We start from the raw sequence: 24,992 nt of genomic DNA, 5'->3' as shown, positions 1-24,992 counted from the left end.
AGGAGATTATCGTGTTTCAAAACTGATCAAGGTGGAAAATCCCTTATATAGCTGATAAAGTCAGAAATTTGCATTCCTGAAACGTACAATTTTATTTGTCTCCAGCAAATATCCATTAAGCGGAGGAAATATTATATATTTCGAATAACATTTACGGTATAAACTTTGTTCTCAGAAGAGAAATTTACGTTGCACAAACATGCTTTTAAGAGAAACAATGTCTCTCCCAGAGACAGATAAAAAGTAAGATGACATTTCGCTCGATTATCGTGGCCGGCGATTTTGTAGTTGTTTGGTATTTGGCAATTAGGAGATATATCAGAGAGAATTACTATCGATTACCGTTATCTGTTTGCGCATTATGTTTTTTAATGATAGAGCGTCGATTAGTGAATTACGTCAACGGACTGATTGTCAATATAGTCATTGCTTTTTAATACAAAAATAGTTCATTATCGGATATACTATTAATTATCAAGTTATCCTTTAATTTATACGCGCAAGCTAAATCAATGCTAGCGATGCTTCAATAATATTAAGTCAATTTTTAAACGGTTTCGTACAGGCTTGAAATCTTTTTATTGTTTTTAAATAAATTTCCTTTGATTCAATTTATCTTGTTTTTATCGGCAATATTTTTATCATCAAGCAGATGGTTTCTTCTGTAGGTCTTGATATTGTTATTCTGCGTATGTTGTTCGAAATGTACAAAAATATTCTAAATATGTACAATATGTTGGAAAATTTCTCTTGCAGAGGCTAAGTATCGCGATAATGCATTCCCATCGCGTTGACTGAGCCTCTTATTATACACCAGTGCGTCGATACAATAAGGAATTGTTCACCTTATGCGGTTAAGACGAGCAGACGGATGCGATTTTTTATCTGCATAATTATGTAAATGCATTTGACTTTGTCATCGCGCTGACTGTTCCATTGTCCATCGAAACAAAAGATACCAGTGGCAAAAATTGTTGCTCATAACACTGATCATGTAAAAAAACTGATTTGTGTCTGATGCATTTGTAATTTATTTACAAGAATCTACACTGCAGCGTGTAACAAGCTAGTTTAAACGTGTACCAAAACTGGATTCTTATACTTTCGATAATTTTCAGGAAAACATTTTTATTGAGAAAGTTTCAATAGTTTCTCCACGGTTATCTCACGTTTCGCATGTGTCGGAAGTAGAACTTTAGCTTTCGATGCAATAGGGATTCCGTAAACCGTTTGTCTGCCTGTCTGTCCGTATGGTTTGTGTCGGTTCGCCAAGTTCCTTATCTCGCGGCTTCGCTGTCGGCAATTTAACCGAGGGCGAGCGAGCGAAGACATTCGAGTTCGGTAATTAGCGTGATTAGCACGGCGGAGTAAAGCGCAGTCAAATACACTCGCGTCCCAAGTTTGCCGGCTTGATTAAGGAGACAATAATTTAACGGCTACGCGTTTGTTCCCGCGATTATCATTCGTGATATACTGCGCGCTGCTCGAAGAACCGTGCAAGAAGCGGATCAATACTGTTGCACGATAACAAGAGGAGAATATCCTTCGGAATCGAATAAATTGCTAATAAAAATCAACTGCCAAAAATATCATCCGGGATAAACGAAGGAGGAAACTGGAAACGCGAATCAAGTGTCGATCGTAAAACTCACCAAAATCCGCAGGATTATTTAAGGAGAAATCTTTCTCGAGAATAGAAAAACATGTTCAATTTTTTTTTAAGAACGTAATGTAAAGTATTATATCCGTGGAGGATTAAAACCAGTTCTTGAAGAATACAGCTATTTCGGGGACTATCCGAAGATATCGCTAATTGATGATAATGCACGCATGATAATGCAAAATCGTAGCGCACAAATATCTACCTAATCTTCCGCGTCGGGTAAACAGGAAAACGGAAGCCGACCCTGATATCTTGCCCAATCAGCGTGGCTTCAATTTCTTGATTGACAGCAGGAAGAAAGATCGAATCCACATCCGCGCTACCGGGCCATCATTAGCCAGGATGTACCCGGTGGTCCAAAAATAAAGCCGACCGTCCGTTACGTCGATACTTGCGAATCCGCTACGTGGAAGTTCTATCTTTACTTTTGTGTACGAGTTAAACATCGCGCGATATCTTTGGCTTGTTTATGCCGGGCGTATTGCGAAACGCTTTTCTAGAATCGTTAGATTCATCGGGTCGGGTTGTAAATGATAATTACTCCTCGCCACGTTCACCGAAACGAGTACTTTCTCGTTCGAGAGTGTCTCTCGCTCCATCGTCCGCTCTGGCGTGTACGCAATTTGTCGTGATTCACCAGCGATGCAGTAATTCGCGATTTTCAAGCATCCGTTTGCCGAATCCGTTTGTCGAAGCACCAAAAAGGTGCACTCGCTCTTCCCAGAGTTTCGCGACGTTCCGTAAGATTGATACATTAGATGTCGGAGTAATCGAGTAAACGAGTGCCTAAACGTAACACTTTCTCGATTACTTTTTAATCTTGATACATAAATTAGCTGGATGCTCAAACAACTGACGAATCCACACAGGCAGCTCAGGCTTGAACCGGATCTGTAATCTACGATTAATTAGCAATTACGAAAAGCGATAAGCATCACGTTAGTGGCGACGTTTACCGTTGCGCGTTGGCTTTCACCGTGCGTACAGTATCGCCGGGCTCACAATGGAAACACGTTCTTCGCACGTGGAGAAAAACGGCGCGATGCACTCGCTCCGCTCTTCTCGGACGCTCTCGCGCGTCTCGGTCATCGCAATTAGAGATGCAGTTTCTGGGATCGCCGAGCAGGAGAACGCAAGAGGAAACTCCCAGTGATTAGTGCGCCGCGAGTTTGCAATTAATACGATCCTAAGAAAGCGGACATACGTGGCCGCGCGCCTACTTGCAAAGTATCACGATGACTTCGGCGCGTACTTACCACTGGCGGTGCTGCTTTCACCCGCGAGAAGAAAATCGGCTGAACGATCGCGCGATTCGATCCGCGGTAGGCAGATATGGTAAGGTAGGTAGGTTCGACAATAATGACCGTGCGCGGTACCAGGCGCACATTAGGCGTGTCATTAATTAAGCGGCAGCTTTCCAGATGTATCGTCGTTTTGCAGCGGTGCGATTGCTACCCGGTGCGAGTCGGCCGCGGGATAGGCAGGAAATTAACCGACGCTATTCGAAACGTATCTCGGCCGTGGAAAATTGGAGAATATGAGCGCGAGGGGGCTGCTGCTGCAAGGGGGCAAGTGGGAAGCACAAAACGTCGTTAAGAATCTGATAATGGAGAGCTTGCCGATTCTTACATCCGAACAAAGCGAACGCCTTTCTCCCGATGGGCGTTCCTCGTTTTTGAGTGAATCGCGAGAAAAACATTTCGTACATCTCGTAGAAATAAAAGCGCGGAGTCATGCCTGTTATTTTGATATTTCATGCTCGTCTCCGTTGAAATGAAATTGGATAGTTGCGCTCATTGCAGTAAAATGCACTCGGTTTTGTCACGCCGACGAGTTACGTAACGTTCCAACGGTTTTTACAGCTCGTATTATGTCTCGAAATGCAGACATTTATTATTTCTGCTGTGTATAAATCCGCCGTGGTTTAGCAGCCGTCTCACAATGTAGAGCAACCACTTGACGCTAGACGCTCGTGCCAAGGCAAACAGAGGAAATAAGCACAGCACACCCGGCCTGCCCGCTATGAATACTCGGCCGTTGCCGATGTAAGGCAGAAATATTACGTTTATTGAATTTTCACGACCGCCACGTCCGCTTTACAACGGCTTTAATATAATAATTATCTGCGTCTCAATTTCTTTACTTCGTTGAGTATTTCCGCCAAGAAATGAACGGGCTGATGAAATCAGAAATCTGTACATCTTCGACTCGACTCTGTACTCTCGTTCTCTCCTGGAGAGATATCGACGCGCATTCGCTTTCTCCCTTTCTCATACGATTCGCTCTACGATGTTTTGCGACTCGATCTTGATAGAGAATGCCTGAAAGTGGCGCTCGACCACTCAGACAAGGTGTATTCCGTCAGAATGGGTGGCCAGGTATATACCTTGAAATAGGTACATACCCGCTGCTCATCATCTATGGTGAGTGTTGTTGCGTGCATGCCGCACGTGCGTAGGCACTCGACTCGATTCGAATTACAACGTGACGGTTCCGTGCTTCACGGCGTTTTACACACGGCTCGGATTCCGCTTCGCGAAGCACTCCGTAGAAACGTAGGGTCGAAATGTGATTAGACGACAAATTAATGTACACCATGCCCAGAATAATGACTGTATCTTTGAAAGCGCTGAGCTATAAACTCGTGCAAGCGCCGCTTGTTTCAACGGTATTAGTCATGAGATTATTTAGCATTAAAAGATTTCGAGGAATTAAATCGACAAATTTGAGATACGAAACGGAAATGAACGTGTCATTGGATATTCTTGAGCAGACGAATACAATTGAATAGACTGATAAATATCTTTGAAATTTCTTTGAAATCTCGAAAAGCGAAAATATTTATGCGCTTGACACAGCTGAGAAACGTGACAATTAAACTTACGAGACAACTATTTGCATAGTCGTAAAAATGAGTGGATCTTTTACTTAAACGTGAATGCTCAGCAGTGCGCTATCTGCTTACTCGCGAGCGATCGTGATAAAGTCGTTGCACGTGCCGTTTTTCTTCACACTTTCGGCACAGAGCCGTCATGCGTGGCATGCGTGATCGGTTTGTTCAGAGGGGCTGCATATGAACGATCCTCGTCTTGGAATGTTTCGTCAAGCTTTAAAACGTTTTCGTTAATATGCAAACGTCAAAAACAAGAAACGTATAAGTCGTTTATTTTCGAAGTTGTGGCGCGTGTCCAATTTCCAAATTCACGCTACAATCTGGATTTGCTTCTCAGTATTCATTTATTTTTTTTTTCATAAATAACGTGCCGTTATCTGCAATGGAATATTGTTGCATTGCTTTCCTACGGAGAATTGCGCTTTGTTCTGTAAACACTGAATCGTTTTGTGACGCATGACTTCCTCTCTTAAGACTTTAAGTTTCTCAAGATGGACTTTTCTTGAATCCTCGCCATCTGTTGCCACTCGTGTACTCGTGAACTCACGATGAAGCAAAAGAACAAGTCAATAAGCAGCTTGAAGTTTCGCAGCATGCTTTGTAGCTGCCGGATGTTTCGCTGTGACTGAGTTTCAGCATCATTGACCCAATTCCGTATCTCGAAACAAAAATACCGAGGGTCTGACAAAATGAGACGTTCAGCTTTAGACGAGGCTTATGAAATCATGGAATATTAATTTTATATCATATAAAGATATCAAATTTCGCAAAATTCATTTGCGCTATCACATTATCTAAAAATCATTTTGTTCATTCAAAGAAATATTAATGTTGGAAATAATGTATTACCAATATTCAATATAACTCTTAATCTAAAAATCATTTCATTTACTCAGAGAAATATTAATTTCGGAAATAACGTATTGCCAATATTAAATATAATTCTTACGCAATCTATCTTTTAGTGAAAGTAAAACTGTTACGATAAAAAATAAAAAAATTAGAGTACGACAGATCTCTTCAACGATATTGTTGCCTGCATTCGATGGATACACTATTACTATTCGCGAGTTTTCTCAGGTATCGTGCCGCTTCTCAAGGCTACGTTTAGCAGAACGATCGATTGGCGAATAAATAAAGGCGCGTCACGCTTGCTTGATGTTTACCAAAGAATCACGATTCGATCACCTCATTTCAATAAACGCGTGGCGATGCATATGCCCAGAAAGCATCTAATCGTCGGCGAGATAAGACTAATCCAGTCTTGTCACTTTGTACCCTCGTAGACGCGAAATGAGCGCTAAAAAAGGTCGTGCGATGCGCGTAACGCAGATCGATCGAGAACGGATTAGACGCCGAGACACCGCGCGATCCGCATCGACACAATCTTCCTCATCGATAAGGCAATGCGCGTGATTTTACGTTACGGTAACGTCAATGACCGCGTTTCTAATATGTACGCGAGGTGGTCTCCGGAAACGCGCGCGGAATGTTGTTGCTTCCCGAAATAATCGCAAAGGCCTTCGAGAAAGTAGCGAAAATAATCATCTTCGAATCTTGCGAATCACTCGCATTTCGCATTGCTCTTGTAGTGAGAAAAACGTTCATTTTAAGTTTCAGGTTTGTCATGTCAACCAGAGATGACAATCTTAAAATAATGATTCTATTGCGATTGGACTTGCTTCCCGGATTGGAACTGTGTTTCTCGACACTTTAGTCCTGACATTTCGTGAACATTTGCCTCCGCTTCATTGTGAAGACAAGCGACCTGGTATTATAATAACCAGCAGCGCAGTAGCCAAAAATTTCAAATTATTCTGTTGCGAACAAATATAGAAAGAAGGGGGCGTAATTATTTTAGTACGTGCTTTCCATTCTATTATACGATCCTACGCGGAAACGGGCAGAGTCTCTCCCGATTTCGCGCAACCCTCTTCGATCAATCGGTCTGCTTTTCCTCGAGACCTCCCTCGACCGACCCCTGATCCGAAAGACCGAGCAGTTTGATAAACATCTTATTTCGGGTCGTGTCGAAACGTCGCGGTGGTGTGTCGCATGCCGTGCGCTCACTAAAAATACCACGACTACGCGGACTCGCCCCCGGTGCACCGGCACTCGGTGAAACTGCAATCGAAAATAAACCTCTCGGGACACCTGGCATCTCGTTGTTCTATTCTACAACCGTCGCGAATCCTCATTCCACTCGGCCCTCCGCATCCTCCTTGGAATTCACGCACGTAACGACGCACGCATCTGTCCCACGCATTCTCCTCTGTCCATGGTATCGAGACTGCCGTCAGCGTCTACTTAGGGAAGAAGGTGCCGTCGAACTCACGAAAGCGATCTTGGCAGATCAGATCAAGATACGTCAGACATATCTATGCACGTAGCGATCGTAGCGATGATCGGAATGTTCTTATCTCTGACCAGCCTGGATGGCAGGTAGATTTCGTCGACTTACACGTTGGTCGCTAATAATATTAGAAACATCTCATGCGACTGATCGTACGGAAAATTCCCGCTGCGAAAAGTATTCATAACGTGATATAAAGAGTTCGTTGTAGTAACGCGTGATAATACCGTAAGGGTTGACAGTCAGATCGACGAGTCGCTATCGTGAGGAAATATACGGGTATTGCAGTATCGCGCAACGCTCCTCATCCGCAAGGTCCGTCCACGATAAGATTGCGGCGCGAAGATTTCACGTGTTTGCTTACTCGGAGAAAATATACTCGCAGATAAGCGAAAACCAATATTTGTCAGGCATGTATAATAAAAGTGCAATTATTTTTTGCGGCCACTCGCGTCGGTGATCACTTAGTCGATTATTCCTCGGCGAATCGGCCACATGTCTGGGTGATTCCATCACGTAGTTCTGAACGGGTGATTATCGCCGATTTTCCTAACCACGCTCCACACTAAGAAAAAAAGAAATCGCCGCCCAACGTGGGGCTCGAACCCAACGACCCTGAGATTAAGAGTCTCATGCTCTACCGACTGAGCTAGCCGGGCAGGTGTAGGATTTTCTATTTTGGCTAAATTTCTCATTGAACCAATAGAAAGTTTAAAAAAAGACATTCTTGAAATATTGAGATGTTTCATGTATACTGTATCTTTGTGTTTTATAATATTCACGCAATAAACAGAGCTATTAATTAATACTAGATCTAAATTAACTTTTTCTACAGTATTTTCAATATTTTCACGAAACGTCATCTTGCAATCTAATAATTTCTTTTGCACATTGTTGCAAATGACAAGTGAACATACAATACAAATTTTGATCGATATCGTCAGTTCTTTCACCATTGTGAGACTTATCGACGTTCCAACAGACTTGGAAAGAAGATGTTTCATCAAAATGATATCGATATGATTAAGACTTACGATAAATTTTTGCAAGTTAATCAAGTTGCGTCACCGAGCATCGGTGTGAGGATAGCATTAGCCACTTATATTCGCGATCCGATGCGGCTGGCACCCTTCCAAGGGATTCCCACTAACAGGGGAGTTTCTTAGAAAGAGTCTGGTGCATCGGTCCTCTTCTCTTCCTCGTCGTTCCTTCGTCCCTTCCTAGCCTCTCGGTGTTCTATGTGCACAGGTCGATGTACGAGAAAGACCATTGGGTTTTCTGGGTTAATCACCGGGCTTTTGGTCTCACGCACAAAAGCTTCTCTCAACCCGGCCAGATTTTGCACGTGTGCTGGTACGAGAATGTCGACGATTGCGTGTAGTGTGCAATTCTGACCGATATATCTAATTCTTAAGTGTGTAATAGAAGAACTATAAAAAAATAGACTCCTTTGGGAAGATATGTTCTAATCAACTTATTTAATTAGTGCGTCTGTTGTAACATATTATAAGATAAAGGATGCAAGAAATGCGAAGCGATTCTTGAATCTCGTGATCAAGCCAGAGTTTTCATGTTTTCGTTTAATCTAACTTTTCCAGGTCACGTTACGAGTATCTTTAACTATGTGTATCATACTTGTTGGACGTCGATCAAAAGATGTTGAGAAAATATTCCGTGAAGAAAATAAGCCACTGATTCAAGTTACAATTTTATGCGTGACGTAGAGCCCAAGGAATTTGCCGTTTTCTTAAGCATCCGGATTAATCCGGGTTAATCGTTAAGTGTTTTTATTCGATTTTGTTCAGTCTTATCGCCCGTGTACAATTCCGTGAATCGTCTCAATCGTCAAAGTGACGTGAATTTGATGTGGTATTGCATGTGTTGATAATTGCATTGGGCGGTGCCCCAGCAATAGCTCGTTACCAGCTATTTCGTTTGTGTCTCAGTGATAATTGATATCGTCCAAGTATTCTGACGTATTACTATGATATTATTGCGTAATATACCGCCAGTGGAAAAATTGGATCTCGCAAATAATCCTATCTGTATTCGAACACGTTCTTTTACATTTGTTACACAAATGTTTCTCGACACTCCCCGTTCAAAGTTTTTCTTACGTAATTGCAATCGTTCGTAATGGTATACCGTGTAATACATTTCGTATTATAAACGTGCTTATTGAATAAGAACTATAATTGTGGATGTTATCGTCACTATTTTATTTTCATAAAGGCTATCGGAATGCCATATGATAAATGCTGAGCAGACCTGATGCATGTGTGTGATTGTTTCCGGACTATTTCCACTATTTTCCGCTTTGGTTTGGTCTCTTATTATCGAAACCCGGTTGCAGGACGAGACTACAAATCATAAAAATACTGCAAATAAAGACAAGGTGCAATCAGCGCGTCACAAGGAAAATAAGTCATATAAGGAGTACACGTGTCTCTAAACGAGTTTGTTTCCTCGCGAGATGTAATACTGACGTAATGTGCGGTTTCAGAGTGATGCAACGTATACGTATACATAGTTTCATCATTATACCTCGCTCATTTCGTTCGGCCGTGAATAAATGTTTGCAAAAAGATTTCTGATTTCAGCACAATTCGAATTAAAATAAAATATTTGACATACCTACGTCATTATTACATTATAATGTCGGAGCAAATGCAATCAGGAATATTCTCAGAATAATTAAACTGCCAAATCAACAAAAGAAAATTTTATTTTATATCTCGCGAGTAGCATGTATACGTGCATGTAATAATTAACTGCGATAACGAGATCTTGAATCGATATTTTGTCCATCGTTAATGATTGTTGCAACTATTCGGAAGAGGCAGAAAATTATTTTGAACAAAGTGCCCATTGTAGCATCACGTAACTCCTAATATCGAGGAGTTGATATATCGGGAAGTCACTGGCGCAATGCCAGATACCTTTACGTTGGGAAACTCCGTTGTTGGTTCTGGACGACGACCCTGAATCCAAGTAACCCTTATGGTTCGCTCACAACATGCCGTGATCGACATTCTTCTAGACAAATGGAATCTTCGATTTCATGAGAAAATGTGATATTTATTACGCTCAACGATTTATCACGTCTATCCGTTGATTTATTCGAGAGCATTGCCAATGCAGAGAAGTATCTCTATCTTCCGGAAAAAAGATGGATGAAAGCGATGATTATTATTATCGAAAACAAGGAAAATCTTTTTACTCGTCTATTTCTCGCGTACGCATTTTTCCATTGTTTATGGCATCCTCGGGTTATCACAAAGAAAATACAGACATTTTAATCGCCTTATTAATAGAGGATTTAGACCTTGATCCGATCGTCTCGCATAAATTTCATGGATCCATTATAAATCACAATTCAGTCACGTGTTAATTATTAGCAGTGACAAATGCGTAAGAGCACATTAGTAAAAAGTGGATTCCTCATATGTTAAGCTTCTGCATTTTGAAGCGTTCGCCAAACGACCACACTGAAATGAAGAATGTCTCCGTGCGAATAGCCGGCAAGATGAAGCCACACACATTTAATTAGTCGGCGATAATCCGCGGCTTGACCCGCGGTCGCCGCAAACGCGTGTCGTTTCGTGTCAAGGCCGTGGACCATTACTGCGTCTTGACGATTTCAGCGGGATTGCAACGAGCGATGTCGAGCGTCAACAATAGCCGCGACGCGGCTCATTCGTCGAAAAGTCGTTTCTTTTCCGTTTACGAAGTTATCTTGCAAAACGTCAGCGTCGTCCATGGTAATTGTGCGATTCTTTCCGCTCGTTTTCCGGAGTCATTCAAGACTCCGACGTGATCATTCGATGATGCGTGATTCGTACGTTTAAGAGTATGTGTGCATCCAATTATCTGTGTTATTCAAGAAGAGAAAAAGAGAGAGAGAAAGAACGTTCGATACACAAGGTCCTTCGATACTTATCGATATAGCCTATAGACCGCGAAAATCCGTTGGAAGACATTTCAGCGTGATGCACATGCTTGCTGGGGAAACGTTGTAGATCTGTGCATACGCAGCTACCATGATTTCACGTTTGCTCCTTATCTCGCCGAGAATGAAACTCGATGACGCGTAGATTAACGATTCTGTAGTGCGATTCGGATCTGCATGTCGGACTCCGACACGTTACGGCATGTTTGTGAGTGAATCATTACGAAGCGACGTTATGGAAGTCTTTTATCGAAGACAGCCTTGATTTCTAATTGCAAAATGTTCCACAATTATTGCTCCGCTGTACTTAACTCAGACTGGAAATCAGAAATAAAAATACTGAAATTGATATCGGAAATTTCTTATTATCAATTAATTGCACATTAGAAAGTTTAACAATTTAACGATTTAATCTTCAGAGTTGCTTAATCTTCAAAATTTATGATAAAACTTTCTTTTCTTGATTTTCCTTTTATTGATACAATGATTTATGATACAATGAAAATAATCATACTTTATTGAAATCCCGTATAACGTTCGTGCGTACAGCGCGCATCTGTTTGACACGTCTTCGAAAATCGTCGTAATTTATTATCGCGCGATTAATGTGAGCGTTGGGCTTGAAAAATTGGAGTCAAGTGCAAGGTAATCCAGGAGATCGATTAACCTGCGCTACGACATTATTCCTAATTTGCAACGTGTCTGTGTGCGCGAGTTGTGAATATCATCTTCCTGCAAATGTTCCGTACCTGAACGTGTAACGTTATCTTCTACTCGCAGCCACAGGATGGTACTAATTGCTTTAACTTCGAGATATTAATATAAATCAAAGGATTACAGCGATAACGCATAAGCCAAGCCGCATAACGGATGAGATTATTAATTAGTACTTAGTAAGGTAATTCCTTTTGGAGGAATACCTAACACGTGTTGATCCCAAGACACAAGACAAAATCCCAAGCGAACTCGAAGTTATGTTATAATAAAGACAATGTAATTTATATTAAAATCACCAAATACATAAAATAATTAAACATTTCAAACATATAAATACATAATTATTATTTTACATACATAAATAATGGATTTAAGAACATTAAACTATCTGAGGAATACAGCTTTAGTCTGCTCGCCTATTTGTGCTCTTCAAAACTACCTGAATAGGTGCTAATTGCGGCAAGTGCAGCATATAAGACTCTATCGAGCACCTTATTCCAGGCGCCCGGATAGCTCAGTCGGTAGAGCATCAGACTTTTAATCTGAGGGTCCAGGGTTCGAGTCCCTGTTCGGGCGATTTTTTTTCTCGCACCCTTCGAAGACCAATAAAACGCTTCGATGTCATCGGGGAAAGGTCTTTATTTTCTCGAATACAGATTTGTGAACCAGCATGCCCGACAATTTTTGACTATACGACGCACAGATTTGTTCCTCGATAAAAAAAACTCGATAGCGAGTTTCCAGTAACGATCCCGTAGAGAGATCCCCGAGTGCCTGTCACTGTGATTCGGTCGTTCGCGTCGTTCGCGAATGACGTTTCATCCTTCTGGATCCTCTGGATCCATTATCTCCGCGAGACCTCTCTCTCGTATTTGCCGCCGTAAAATGGGATATGCTTGCACACCGCCTTCCAGTCCGTTATCCAGGATAGAGCGATTATCGACGTCATCCCGTAAAATAGGAGCGAAGTTTTCCTGCGAGAGGAGGAGAACGTGAGATGAAATTTCGCGTTTCAACGTAAACAGCAGTAGGGTCTTTCAAGGATATGGGAAAATAACCGCCTGATTCCCATAAATAACTTGCTATCGTCGAATTTAAAGCATCGGTCGATTTTATGCCGTTTTTATGGTTCATACGATACGTATTCCATTTCTTACGGACTTGATGGTACATATTGATACGTGTACGTAGCTCTGATATATATCTCGGATATTTTATTTGGGGAGTAGGAAAACGCTTTAAATAATGGACGAATCAATGTGGCTGTATTAAAAATTAAATCAATTTTTCCAATATGTAGTTCTTCTAGTAATTTGCTTTCAGGTTAATAAAACGTAAAAAAAGAAATATTGTAAAAGCATGCGATTTACTGGACAGCTGCTCTTTCCGCTATGAATTTCCATCTTCTGTAAAGTGGCGGACGACCACGTAATAGGGAGGAGGTCATTGTATCGATGATTTATGTGACGTAATTATCTCTCAGAGATTGGCACTCGATGCCGGGAATCACGCTTCCTGACGCGTATTAATAGCCATCTTTGTTAACGCTTCTTTTTTGTTCTTACTATCGAGTTATGGCCGGTTATAAGTCGACTGATGTCATGTCGTTAGACGTGCGTCTCATTTTTTCTTTCTTTAAGAGCGACGTCTAATTGACACATCTTCTTTCTCACAAGACTCCATTCATACCAAAAAACTTTATTAGATCTAAATGAGATTGAAAAGAATAATATTGAAAAGAAGAATGGATATTATTAATTGAAAAATATTAAGACGAGCTTAATACGCCTTTAAAATCATCCTGGAATTCTATCAAAGGATACGCGCGAAAGCCCGATGACCGTGAACTAATTTTTGATAAAGGGCGAACAGGAATGGTTGGTCGTATCAATGTCGCTTTGCAGGTTTTTCCGGTTTCGCCGGAAAATCGTCCTAAAGAAGTTTTTCGTAGTCAGTGCATTCCTACAAAGTTCAGCTGGCAGTTCTTGGATGGGGTTAACGGTTGGAGGAGAAATCGCGCGACTTTTTTACGAGGGTTATCTCGTGATACATAATGCAACGGTCGCTCTTTGTGTGGCATGCTCATATATATAAATGCGCTGCACGTGAATGGGATCTACATATATGTAAATTAAACGCACACGTGCGCCCCATATTTCTAACACACCGCTCGCTCGCGTAGTGTATGGGTTCCGCTTCTAGATCGCGAGAATCCGAGTCGCCAGTCCGATGGAAGGCACGTACACCGTATTTGTACATTGCGGGTACATGCGCACAAACACCGGCGATTCTATGTTAAGAGAAAGAGTCTGTCAGATATGCACGATTGGATACACGATTAAGAGCTCGTGTAAGTCTCATTTAAGCGTTTCCGGATCCTTCCGGCAGGTGTTTAATGAGAGATCACATATTAGGAGATGTTAGTGGCGTTTGCGTAGTCGTTATCGCGACGTAGCTAATTGAGTTTACGACAGCATTCGATTTACGTCATCCTGTTATCACCATGGAAAACGTTAAACGTTAATTAATTATCCCAGTCGAGAGAACATCACCGTCGACGTCCGATACGCCCGCGGAGCGTCGCGCGTTCTAATTCCTTTGTTGGATGCACCGGTTACCCGCGCGATCGTCACGGTCCCACGTTTTTTCCGTTCACCCTCACCCTCATTCCACGCCGGCTTTTTTCCTCCTAGAGAATGCCGAGCACATGTCTCTCTAGCCGTATCTCCGCGTCCGTTCTGTAACTGGTACACCGAGATTCCCATTTGTTCCTCTCGTCCATACCGACGATGCACCGTGTGCTACCACGTGGCGTCGCAACGATGCTCGAATTAAGCCAGTATTGGTTTATTTTCCCTTCGCCGCTTGTTTTCCAGTTTTGTGTGCACTCCGCTATTTTTCTCGGCCCGGCTACCGGCGAGAATTAACGTCGTTTCGAAGTCGGTTTTATTACGACACGACACTATGTCGTTACCATCTCGTTCGGTTCTCAGCGTGCCGCGACGTGAACGATTACGATCGCGTTACATCAGGAAGCAATAATCTTTCTAACAGCGTCTTTCATGAGCGGTCGGATCTTCACTTAATTATCCGTCCAATGTTGCATTGCACTCGCGATATAGTTAAGAGTAACCGTTCACCGTTCTAGCTTACGCACTTTTTTGTCATGATATTTATAGTTAAGTTGCTGAACGCACGTAATCAAATCGCTTCTGACACTTCTGAACGCTTTGGTTATTCATCATACATTTCTAAATATATATCTCCGTTTATGCAAACATTATGCTCCACCATATCATGCCATTCGGAAAGAAAAAGCACGCTAAAAAATCACGCGATTTTTATGCAAAACCTGCTTCTCCCGAGTGCTGTGTGCTGGTGAGATCAGCCACGCCAATTAAAATTGCGTTAACGCCGCAGAACAAAGAGAGAGAGAAGAGAGAGAGAGAGAGAGAGAGAGAGAGAGAGAGAGAGGTGATCGTCCTTGGCAAAGACCTGTTAAATGTCTCGAGATGTTATCCTTGGAATCGCGTGATCCCACGATCGATCACTCCCTGTCGATCAGCACGTATGCCATTCTGCAAGTGATCGTCATCGATCGCGAGTTGACGGTGCATTTCTTCACTCGCGTCGCGATTCCTCCAACCTCGCTCTTCCGGATTTCCATTACGTGCAAGGGATGACCGTCGCTAACGATCGTTCGCAACTGTAAATCAGCATCATTTACCGTTACCGAACGATCCGCTCGAATACTCGTTAATTATGGTATTCAGTAAAAACACTAGCCGGCCGAGGAAATATCGAGCGTGATTCACGTAAACTCACGCTGCCGGCAAGAAAAATTTGTTTGAAATGCACAGACGATAGTGGACACTAGCGTATGTGTCGAGATTTATGTAATCACGATGAAACACGAGAAAAAGAAGCCAGGATTGCCGTGGAAAGGTCCAATTTACGATGGTGGATTAAAGTCTTGAATAAGCTACATTGAAGCTGACGTTAAGATCGATGTATCGTGATAAATCGAATTTAAAATATTCTGATGGCGAATAATTACTGCTGACTTGTAAACAAAATAGTCATAAAATTCTGCATGCAGGAGTATCAATCTTACTTGCTGTTCGATCGCTGATGAGCGTAGAGATTATTTTCGTGTTGTTTTCGCATCAAGATCTGATCTCTTCGAGATAACAAGTTTAATATTTTAAAAGATGTTGTATATGACACAAATAAATTATCATACTTCGGAAGAAATAATCAATATTCATTGATTTCGAATTTACATAAGTCGATTCGAATGTAAAATGAAATGTAATAAAAGTTATTTATCAATAGGTCAGTTTTATCGAACTCTCGCGTTAAGCTATTTAATTGCTTCGTCGTTTTTCGTGACTGACAAGAAGAACAACACAGTTTTCGCAATTAAAAAAGCGATTCCCACGGAGTGCCTGCTTCGTGATCGCGCGCAAACAAGTCGCTTAATTAAAAGTAAACCAAAGATGCCCACGCATTGTATAACAACATCATGGAGATCACGGGTGTTCGAGCGTGGGTATATCATATCGGTCGGCTATCAGTATTCACCAGGCGAGCCTGTTTTTATTTGCGAGCGTGCATTTAAATGCATCCGAGAGTGATTCCCAGAAGACACTCTCGGCGATTGGACGCGTTCGGGAGCTCACACGATGTACGCTCTTGATCCCTCGATGCAACTCTTGCACGGATGCGTTCGAATCAATGTTGCGCTCGTAAACCGGGAAACGATATCGGTCTCTCCGTCATGGAAGAGAGCGGAGGTCTACGAATTTCGCCGGAATCGCCGTTGAACGGGATCACCTTCGGTTTTATTAAGCAGTCAACATCAATTTTGTCTCCCGTGTGTTTGGTTTTTTATTACGTGATGGGAAATGCAAGCGATGGGATAAGCAACGGTAACGGTTAAGAAGCCAGTTCGAGTGGCGTCGGATCAAGCAGCAGCAGCAGGACAGAATTAACGGTTCGGGCTCGACGATCCATCACGGGTGCAAGTAGAAACGATCGGCAACGAAAAAGTATACTTGCTTCTGTTTGTTGTACCTACGCAATTGCCTCGCGTCGAGAATAGGAGTTGAACGAAGAAAGTGGCGGTCGTTCGATCCCAAAATGGTCTTCCAGCATTCCGTTTTCTCGGATCACTAAGATCGTATCCTGATTTACGTTTTCCTGCCGGCTCGTAAAACGGCTTCTGGCGACACCTGTGTCCTCTCACTCTCCCCCGGGTCCGAAGGAAACTTTATGAGCCATGTCGAGGGATCCAGAGTCATTGCGCGTAGAACCTTAACTACTCCCGTTCCGATCGAACGAGATGAACTATTTCGGTTTAATTCCACGATTCTCGCCGCGCAGCTTCCTCCGTTCACGCTAATGACCGTTCGGAGAATAAGGAAGCTTCATTCTCTTTTTTCTTTTTTATTTCTCTCCTTTTTGTTCTCAAGACATTAATCTTTAAAGTTTTTATTACGTCATATTAAATTTAAAATAATTAAGATATAAATCTGTCTTTTTTTATAATATTGAGAAATTTATTTTACGATATCGTCCGTATTCTGTAGCGTTTGTTCTTTAATAAATCTGGAATCACGTTATTACTAAAAAGTTTTATATTACATTGTACGGTGAGTTTTCAATTTTCGTATTAAATAAAAAAGAACTCAGGATTAAATAAGATTAACCTAAAACTAAATAAAGAAGAGGACTTTGTAACAGATGTCGGAGTATCTCTATTTCGACATTAGGACAAGCTTTCGTAAATCGGCTCACTCCGTTTAATACCTTAATCGCTTCCTAGAAAGAATGCGTGCGTGCTACCACTTGCTACAATGTTAAATCCCGCGAATTAAATCCCTAAGTTCTCGGGGCTAATCCATTCTTACCCGAAGAAGGAAGAGACTCTAGGCTCTTTAAATATCCACGCGCACGAGACTGAACGGTTTTAACGTTCAGAACGTTCTGAAACGTAACAGGATTTGAATGTCTCTCGCTTCACTAGATTACTTCACGAATCAGAATCAGAAAGTAACGTTCGGGACAATGTGATAGTATAGATGTGATAGATGTGAAACAATTATGATAGTAGAAACAATTTACGATTACTTATTCTCGTAGAAAGGGATAACATAAATTATATATTTATAATGAGAGAGAAACAAATAATAAATCGTGCACACACCGAGGGAATGACTGGCACTTTAGCTGTCGGAGCTTTAAACGTTCGCCCAATCTGCCTGTCTACCGATAAGTCGAGGATCGCGTGAAGTATCCTTTTGGTATTCGCTGTTCGCTTTCGCGCTCGTCGCTTTGCACGCGAGAGGACACTCGGAAACGCACGCACGTACGCACTCGCCCGTTCGCTCTCGCGTGAGTCAAGTACCGAGCAGCAATCTCGAGCTCTCTGGCAGAGGTCTGGCATTGCTCGAGGGAATACCGAGGTGAGCGGAGTAGACTGCTTGGTGCCAGCAACCATACGAATCCCTCTCCTCGCCTTGGACCCCGCTCGTCCATCTTTGTTTCTGTCTCTCTCTCTCTCTCTCTCTTTCCCCTTTTCCTCTCCTCTCTCTCTCTTTCTTGCTTTCTCGTTCTATTTCTCTTTCCCTTCCTTGCGGTCTATCTTTGTTCTCCTCTTCGCCGTTACGTCGTCTCTTTCTAATGTCTCTTGAGAGTTCTCTGTCTCTCTTTCTGTCACTCACTCACTCACTCACTCACTCACTCACTCACTCACTCACTCACTCACTCACTCACTCATTCACTCTCTTTCTTTTTCCCCCTCTGCTTGTTTCTTTTTTCTGATCTCATCTCTTGAGCTGTTGAAGCTCTCGAGTTCTTATCATCCGTTTTTGTGTGTAGCGCATTCTCTCGTGGTCCTATTTTTTCGTTATTATTTTTAACCTGTTATACATGTTTAATATATCTCGTTGTACGGTCTTGGAGAAGATCGCGTGACGATTTGTTAGAAATAACAGTTTTTTTGAAATACAATAAATTTCCATTCTTTTTTCTTTTTTTCTTTCTATTATATTTCGTGATTTTGTATTGGTTGTACGTTAACGTTGCGTTTTCCTCACAAATCTCATGATTTTCCTCTGGTTCTTTCTTTTTTCTTTAACACCAGATTTTCAGTATTCTTTTGTGCTATAAAGAAGCAAGTCCTTTCTTATAAGATTCTGCCCTTTTGCTTCTAGGTATCCGTTTTCTTCGTGTGCGCGCGCACGTTGCTATTTCATCGTCTTTTTCTCTCTGCCGTGTCAAGGCCGGACTAAGGGCGACCAAATTCTTATTTTACATAATCTCCTCTTGCGATTTAATTGCACGGACCGCCGTTCTTTGTCCTGCAGTCCTCAAGGATGTCATGTTCAAACCAACTGTGAGGATATCCCACAGATATTCACGCAACTTGTACATGTACCGTTGGCACACTGCACTTTTTTTATCGTATTATGCAATCTAGGTCGATATCGCATTTATAGGTGAATTACGCTCAATAGCGAATGTACATTTCAAAAGAGATTGCGTCATTCAGCGTTGAAGCGCTCGTGAAGCGACAATGTTGTATTCCCACGAAATGGTTATTAATAGACACGTGAAATTTCTTGTGAAAAATTGAACAAATATTTTTTTCATCGACCTTGGAGTGGACGCTGTGTTTCTCCATTATTAAAATTTTTAAACTTTAATATCTCTTTTTACCTACCACATGTATGGCACATCCACCAAGTACGCTTGTCGCCGAGCATGCTGTACATTACGATCGCTTTAAAATATTGCTGTGAGTCTTCAAGTGCCATTTGTTTGCCCGGGAGTTCTTGGAGATGATCTAATACAGATCACCCATCCCTTGATTTTATCCATCGACCAGCGTAGCAACTCTGGATCTGTTCAAACACGTACTTCACGTCGAGATGCCGAGTACTAAATCAACTGATGAAGTCTAACTGCGTTCGCTGTATCATTGATGCCGTCCGTTCGTTTCTTGTTGTTTGAAAAACGTGACGATTAGATTACCGTCGATTAATACAAGTTGCAAATTACACGTTTGCCCAGCTTTTCCTTACTTTTTATGTTAATTGACTAAGAAACGGTATCGTTACGTTATGTTTGTTGCACGTGTGATATGATATGATATTTAAAACACGAGCTCACGTATTCATACGTATCATACGTATTCGTATTTTTATCAACGTGCAATGACATATGTTCCTGTTCAATTTGGTACGTCTACTTCTTTACGCGTCGCTTTTGTCGCCATCGTACTTTATTCTCACGTGTCGTGACGTCTCACAATTTCCTTTGATCAATTCCATCAATTCCGCCGAAATTGCGATCGTTTCTCCTAGGCGCTGGCAAACTCTCTCGAAACGTCGGCTTCATCGCGCGATGAATATTGAAGCGAGCAAAGGCGCTTCCGTCGTCATATTACGATCGAGCGCGCGCTTCGATCGAATATCGAATCTTGATGCTTGTGCCATACGACCGATAACTGTGTGATATTCATCGTTGAGAACGCGAGTTCCGGCTCATCATGAATTGATGCATACCTATACACGGTGCTCTAAGTCAAGCTTCTTAAATTTCATCTTCGAGCTGGAAAGATTAATTTTAGATTAATTTTCTGGAACTCTGAAGAAAGTAAGAGAATTAGATTGTTTTTAAGCAAAGACCCGATTGTCTCGGCGCGCGGTGAAATTATCCGATGACACGAAAATGATTCTCACTTTCCTCCATCGAAGATCCACGAGAGACTGCTCGCGAGAATAAAATTCTCGAGTGGACTTAAATCGACATCACGTCAGCGACATTCGCGTTCCGGCTTTTCCGAGCTACTCGGTGTATATTTGCGCGAAGTATTTTTCCGATACCCATACAGGGCACCTGCTTTCGCATTGCAAACTTACGGCAGTGTCTGCATCGCGTACAACGGAGAAATTTCGTCCTGGAAATTTTTCCAGGGAAGAGCGAGATCGCACTCGATTCCGCGCTTATTTTCACGGTAACTGAAACGGTGCATACATACATCTGGAGACCGCAAGCGACATTTGCACATTTAGCGTCTTTTGCAGTTTATTGCGGTTACGTAGAATTGTTTAAAATCAAAATCGTTCCAGCTGAGCAGCTAAATGGGATATAATTAGAACTAGCAGATTTTCAAGTAGTCAAATTTGAAGAGGGCGTTACTCACATTTACAGAGACGTAATATGAAAATACATATTCGGAAAAGGAAAGACAATATTCTTATAGTTTTACAGTTTCCTTCGAAATTTTATTGTCATTTTTAATTATAAAAATATTGAATGCAAAAATTTGCAAAAATTTGCTAATTTTAGTGAGCCTTCTTGATCTTTATAGTTTTCCAGATATTACGTTTCATTGTGTCACTAGGTCATGCGTGAATTTGAAATACCAGACAGTCGGCAAGGAGAATAAAGAGAAGGAATCAATGAACCATATGACATGGGACATATGAAACGGTGACAAATATTTTCTGCTCATCGATAAACGCTGATCGCGCGTCTTTTTGAAAGTCTCTTCTTGACTACCTTTTACTTTTGTCCAATCTCGAAATCTTGCGCTTCAGTCGTTCGTCGCGAACGTCAATGCGAAGCTTCAACATTGAAAATGTACAATATCGAAAGCCTCGCTCCAAAATCATATAGTTGAAGAGTTGACTATCTCAGAAAAGTTTCATCTTTCTCGGAGTAATATCGAGTACGCACGGATATGAAACGGATTCTCGTGAATCATATTTCTCTCATTTTGGAAAACGGAAAGTTTACGAAAGCTAAGATTCAGCTACTTTAACACGATTTTGCGCTTGTTAAGAACTAACAAGAAGTAAGTAACTCAGTCTCGAGTCTCGAGTTTCTGTTTTCTTTTCGCAACATCAACCGATAATTCAAATGTGAAAAGTCTGAAACTAGCTCAATTAGTTGGCATGTATCTATCTTCTGTTCTCCGAAAATATCGCCAATTTGGCGACGATACCCGGACATTCACGGATCGACCTCCATATCGCATCTTGAGCACCTTCGAGCACTCGATATGACGGCTCGTTCTCCAGAGATTCGTTCGGTTGCAAATCATCGTGACGACACGCGCGGAGCAGAGTTACGGCGCGCCTGGTAACACAGAACGGCAGACAGAACACGGAGCTAATTTTGCAGCCGACTGGATGCACCTATGTACGAGTCGCATCGTGAGATATGCTTGATTCGAATTGTACATGCACGCACGCAAATGCGGGCCGAGATGCATACGCGAGGGAATGCGGGAGCAATCTTTCGATTCGCACCGATCAATGATTCCTTGCACGATCCTGTGCGATGGCGAATTGCCTTGTTGCTTATCGTGTGTGTGCGATCTTGAGAAAGATGATCGCGCGCAACGTTAATCTCGGACGCTAATGGAAGCATTATGAGAATGAATGAACAATATTGAGATGGACTTGCGTATACTGAACTTAAGTTTAGCTTCCGACAAGAAAACGTTTGTTTTCCGTCATTTGCGTCGAACGCACGTTTTATAAGGCATTCTGTTTCTAACATGAATAGAGCTAACGCGGTGTTCAATATTTCACATTAGAGAAAATAAACGAGAAACTTTTCGCCACAAAAGAACTCGCCGCGGCATACACGGTGTATACACGTGGCGAGAGGTCTGTGCAAAACGTATGTATGTATGTGCATGTCAAGTCGAGAGCATTGTCGATGGACAATGACGCGAGAAGCGAAGCATCACAAATTCGCGGTGAAAAATAAGCAACAGATGGCTGTCAGCGAGGTGTTTACAGAGAATTCCTGCGTGGAGAGATTCCTGGCAGGTGTATAAATATTCTTGTTACTGCTACAGCGGAGACGCGTCTCGCAATTTCTTTTTCGGAAGTCCTCTATTCGTGAATTTTCGGTGTCAATGCATTTCATTCGATGCAGGTAATCCTGATATTTTACTCGATAATTTCTTTTTCTCCGTGATTTTAATATTATTAAATATACTAATATTTTCATTAAATTTAATAAAAATACAAGATTATGTATTTTAAGTATAACATTATTTTTTGATATAAAATATCAAATGCGTTAATTCTTTTTCGTAAGTAAATTAATCTTTGTTCCAATTCCCGTTGATATTTTTTAAAGATTTTTACAATAATTGTTGTGGAATGTTACGAATTGTTAGCTGATTATATCATATGGCAAATATCGACGCGAATGTTTGTGTATCTAACTCCGTTTGTCGAGTCTCGCTTTCGGCGGAAGTGCTAATAACGAGCAGCTCTTACTTCTTAGTGATGTATCCTCTCTGTATTAAAAACTAAAAAATGTAGCTTTGTTATTTTCTAACGTAATTGTTACACCACGCGAAGCACGTCGGCGCGGGAAATGAGCTACGCGTATCCAGGGATTTAAACTTAAATCAAATAGTTTCAAAACTAATGGTTTTATTATTAATCACCTTAGCTAACGTCTACAGTTTAAAATACAAATTAAAAACTTGCGCAAAATCCAACTCCAATTCACGGAACACGATAAACCTTGGAGCAATCCCATGTAGAGAGATTTATATGATAAAAATGCTGCAACTAAATTATTTTTCAATTTTTTGAATATTTTCGATACACGGTCGTCGTTGCACGCGCATCGCGAAAATTCGTTCGGTACGGACGTAATTGCGTGGATAGGACAGTTTCTTTTGTTGTACGAAGCGCTCGTTGAAATGAAACGCGGTTAATGATGAGCGTACGTATAAAGTACCTGCTAATGGCGAGCTATTCCAACCGTGGGTGCTCCCTTTTCTGCGATTATCCGCTCGTATAATATTATTACACGCTGATTACCGGTGTACAATGCTGGCGCGATTATTTGCGCTCGGCCTTCGTTCAGTACGGTATAATTATATCGCCAGTGAGGCACTGATTTCCCCATCTTCTCGCGTTGCTCTAGGCGTGAATATCTTATGTATGTTTACGCAAAACGCGGCGCATAATGGCTCTCGATGTTTCTTTTTTCCTCTGCAGAAAGTTTACCCAGGGGTTTATTAATATTCTCTCACGACGCGGTGACGCTTGTATATTCTCGCGCAAGTTTAAATAACGAAATTATGCACGAAAGGAAAGGACCACAATGACAATGTAAGCGTTAATTGGGTCGAAACGCTGTTGAAAAAAAGCATAATAAAATAATTATAATTATTATGATAATAATATAATTAATAATACAAAAGATGATGTTAAATGTTTAAAATATTAATATGTGTCACATATAAAGTTGATAAGAGCATTAAAGTGAGATATTAATTCGTTAGGCTGGAGATCATCAGACATCATGCAGGAATGTGGCCCAAAGAGCCTCGCGCCTTTATCAGAAAGCTTTATTTATCGGCACCAAATAATCGGCTAACATCGTGTTGAGATAGTTTACATCGATTCAATCTACTAATGGTCTAGACGTCTAGACGTCGGTAACTCGAACCATAAGTTCGCAGTAGCCTTTTTTTCCGCGGAGCTTTCCGAGCATTCTGCGCTTCACCTGATCCTGGACTTGCTTCCATTCAATAACGCCGCGCACCCCGGCTCCCGTTTCTCTGGCGAGAAACTTGCTACAACACCCTGCACATAAATATATATTGGATCTGACGTTTTTTACGTTCGTTTTATGTTTCTGCTGTTTATTTGCAGCGTTACGGAACATGCGTAACTTCTCCTGGCTGTGCAACTGCAATTATTTAATAGCGCGCCGTTACGAAAGCTAGTAAACGTTTTCCGAATTTTCGCGTCCGATTGGATAAGGCCACCGGCAATACTTTTATTTTCTTCCGTTGCTTGAGAGATTCCACAGTGAGCAATAAACAGGTCACTGAACTTTGATTGTCTCTAAAAATTAGATAAGCCCCAGTAATATCTCCGGCTTCTCTTTTCTTTCCCTCTCTCCCTCTCTTTCTCTCTCTCTCTCTCTCTCTCTCTCTGTATGGTCGTTACACGCTTCTGTGGAGAGTAACGAATATGTTTGTCGAATTGACCGCTCAAACGAGAGAAATGAGATAACGTGCTAAGTGTACACGTGCATATCGTGTGAATAACGTAAAAGGAGCAAATATCCTCGTCCGTAGCTGATACGCCCGCGATATCGATCGACGATCCAAGCGCTTTTCGAGAGCCAGTCGAATCTACGTGAAATCTCGATTCGCGGCGATTCGCTCGGCACGAAACCGGCGCGTTCCGCCTCGGTGGTATGCAAATGCACATTATGTAAACTGGCACCGTAGATTTGACGGAATTAACGAGTTCCGCGGCCACGAATTCTGTGACCACCGGCTGTTTACGGCTGTATGGTATTCCGGCCGGCCGTATGCTGTAAAACAAAGGGAGATCCTCGTGAATCACGTCACCCT

The 24,992-nt window shown here is 41.7% G+C and overlaps 1 protein-coding gene and 2 non-coding genes across 3 annotated transcripts in view; 2 read left to right on the top strand and 1 right to left on the bottom strand.

Moving 5' to 3' along the window:
• The window catches only part of LOC105275432 (sestrin homolog), a 178,977-nt gene that overhangs the window by 93,879 nt on the left and 60,106 nt on the right, over positions 1-24,992 (top strand). The gene's annotated exons all lie outside the window — the stretch shown is intronic.
• Trnak-cuu lies at positions 7,495-7,568 on the bottom strand. Its single transcript has one exon. It is a non-coding gene; the product is annotated as a tRNA-Lys (tRNA).
• Positions 12,079-12,151, top strand: Trnak-uuu. Its single transcript has one exon. It is a non-coding gene; the product is annotated as a tRNA-Lys (tRNA).

Source organism: Ooceraea biroi, chromosome 3, assembly GCF_003672135.1.
Source record: "Ooceraea biroi isolate clonal line C1 chromosome 3, Obir_v5.4, whole genome shotgun sequence".
Classification (NCBI taxonomy): Eukaryota; Metazoa; Arthropoda; class Insecta; order Hymenoptera; family Formicidae; genus Ooceraea; species Ooceraea biroi.
The sequence above is the reverse complement of the archived record's forward strand: the minus strand, read 5'-3'. Positions and strand labels throughout refer to the sequence as shown.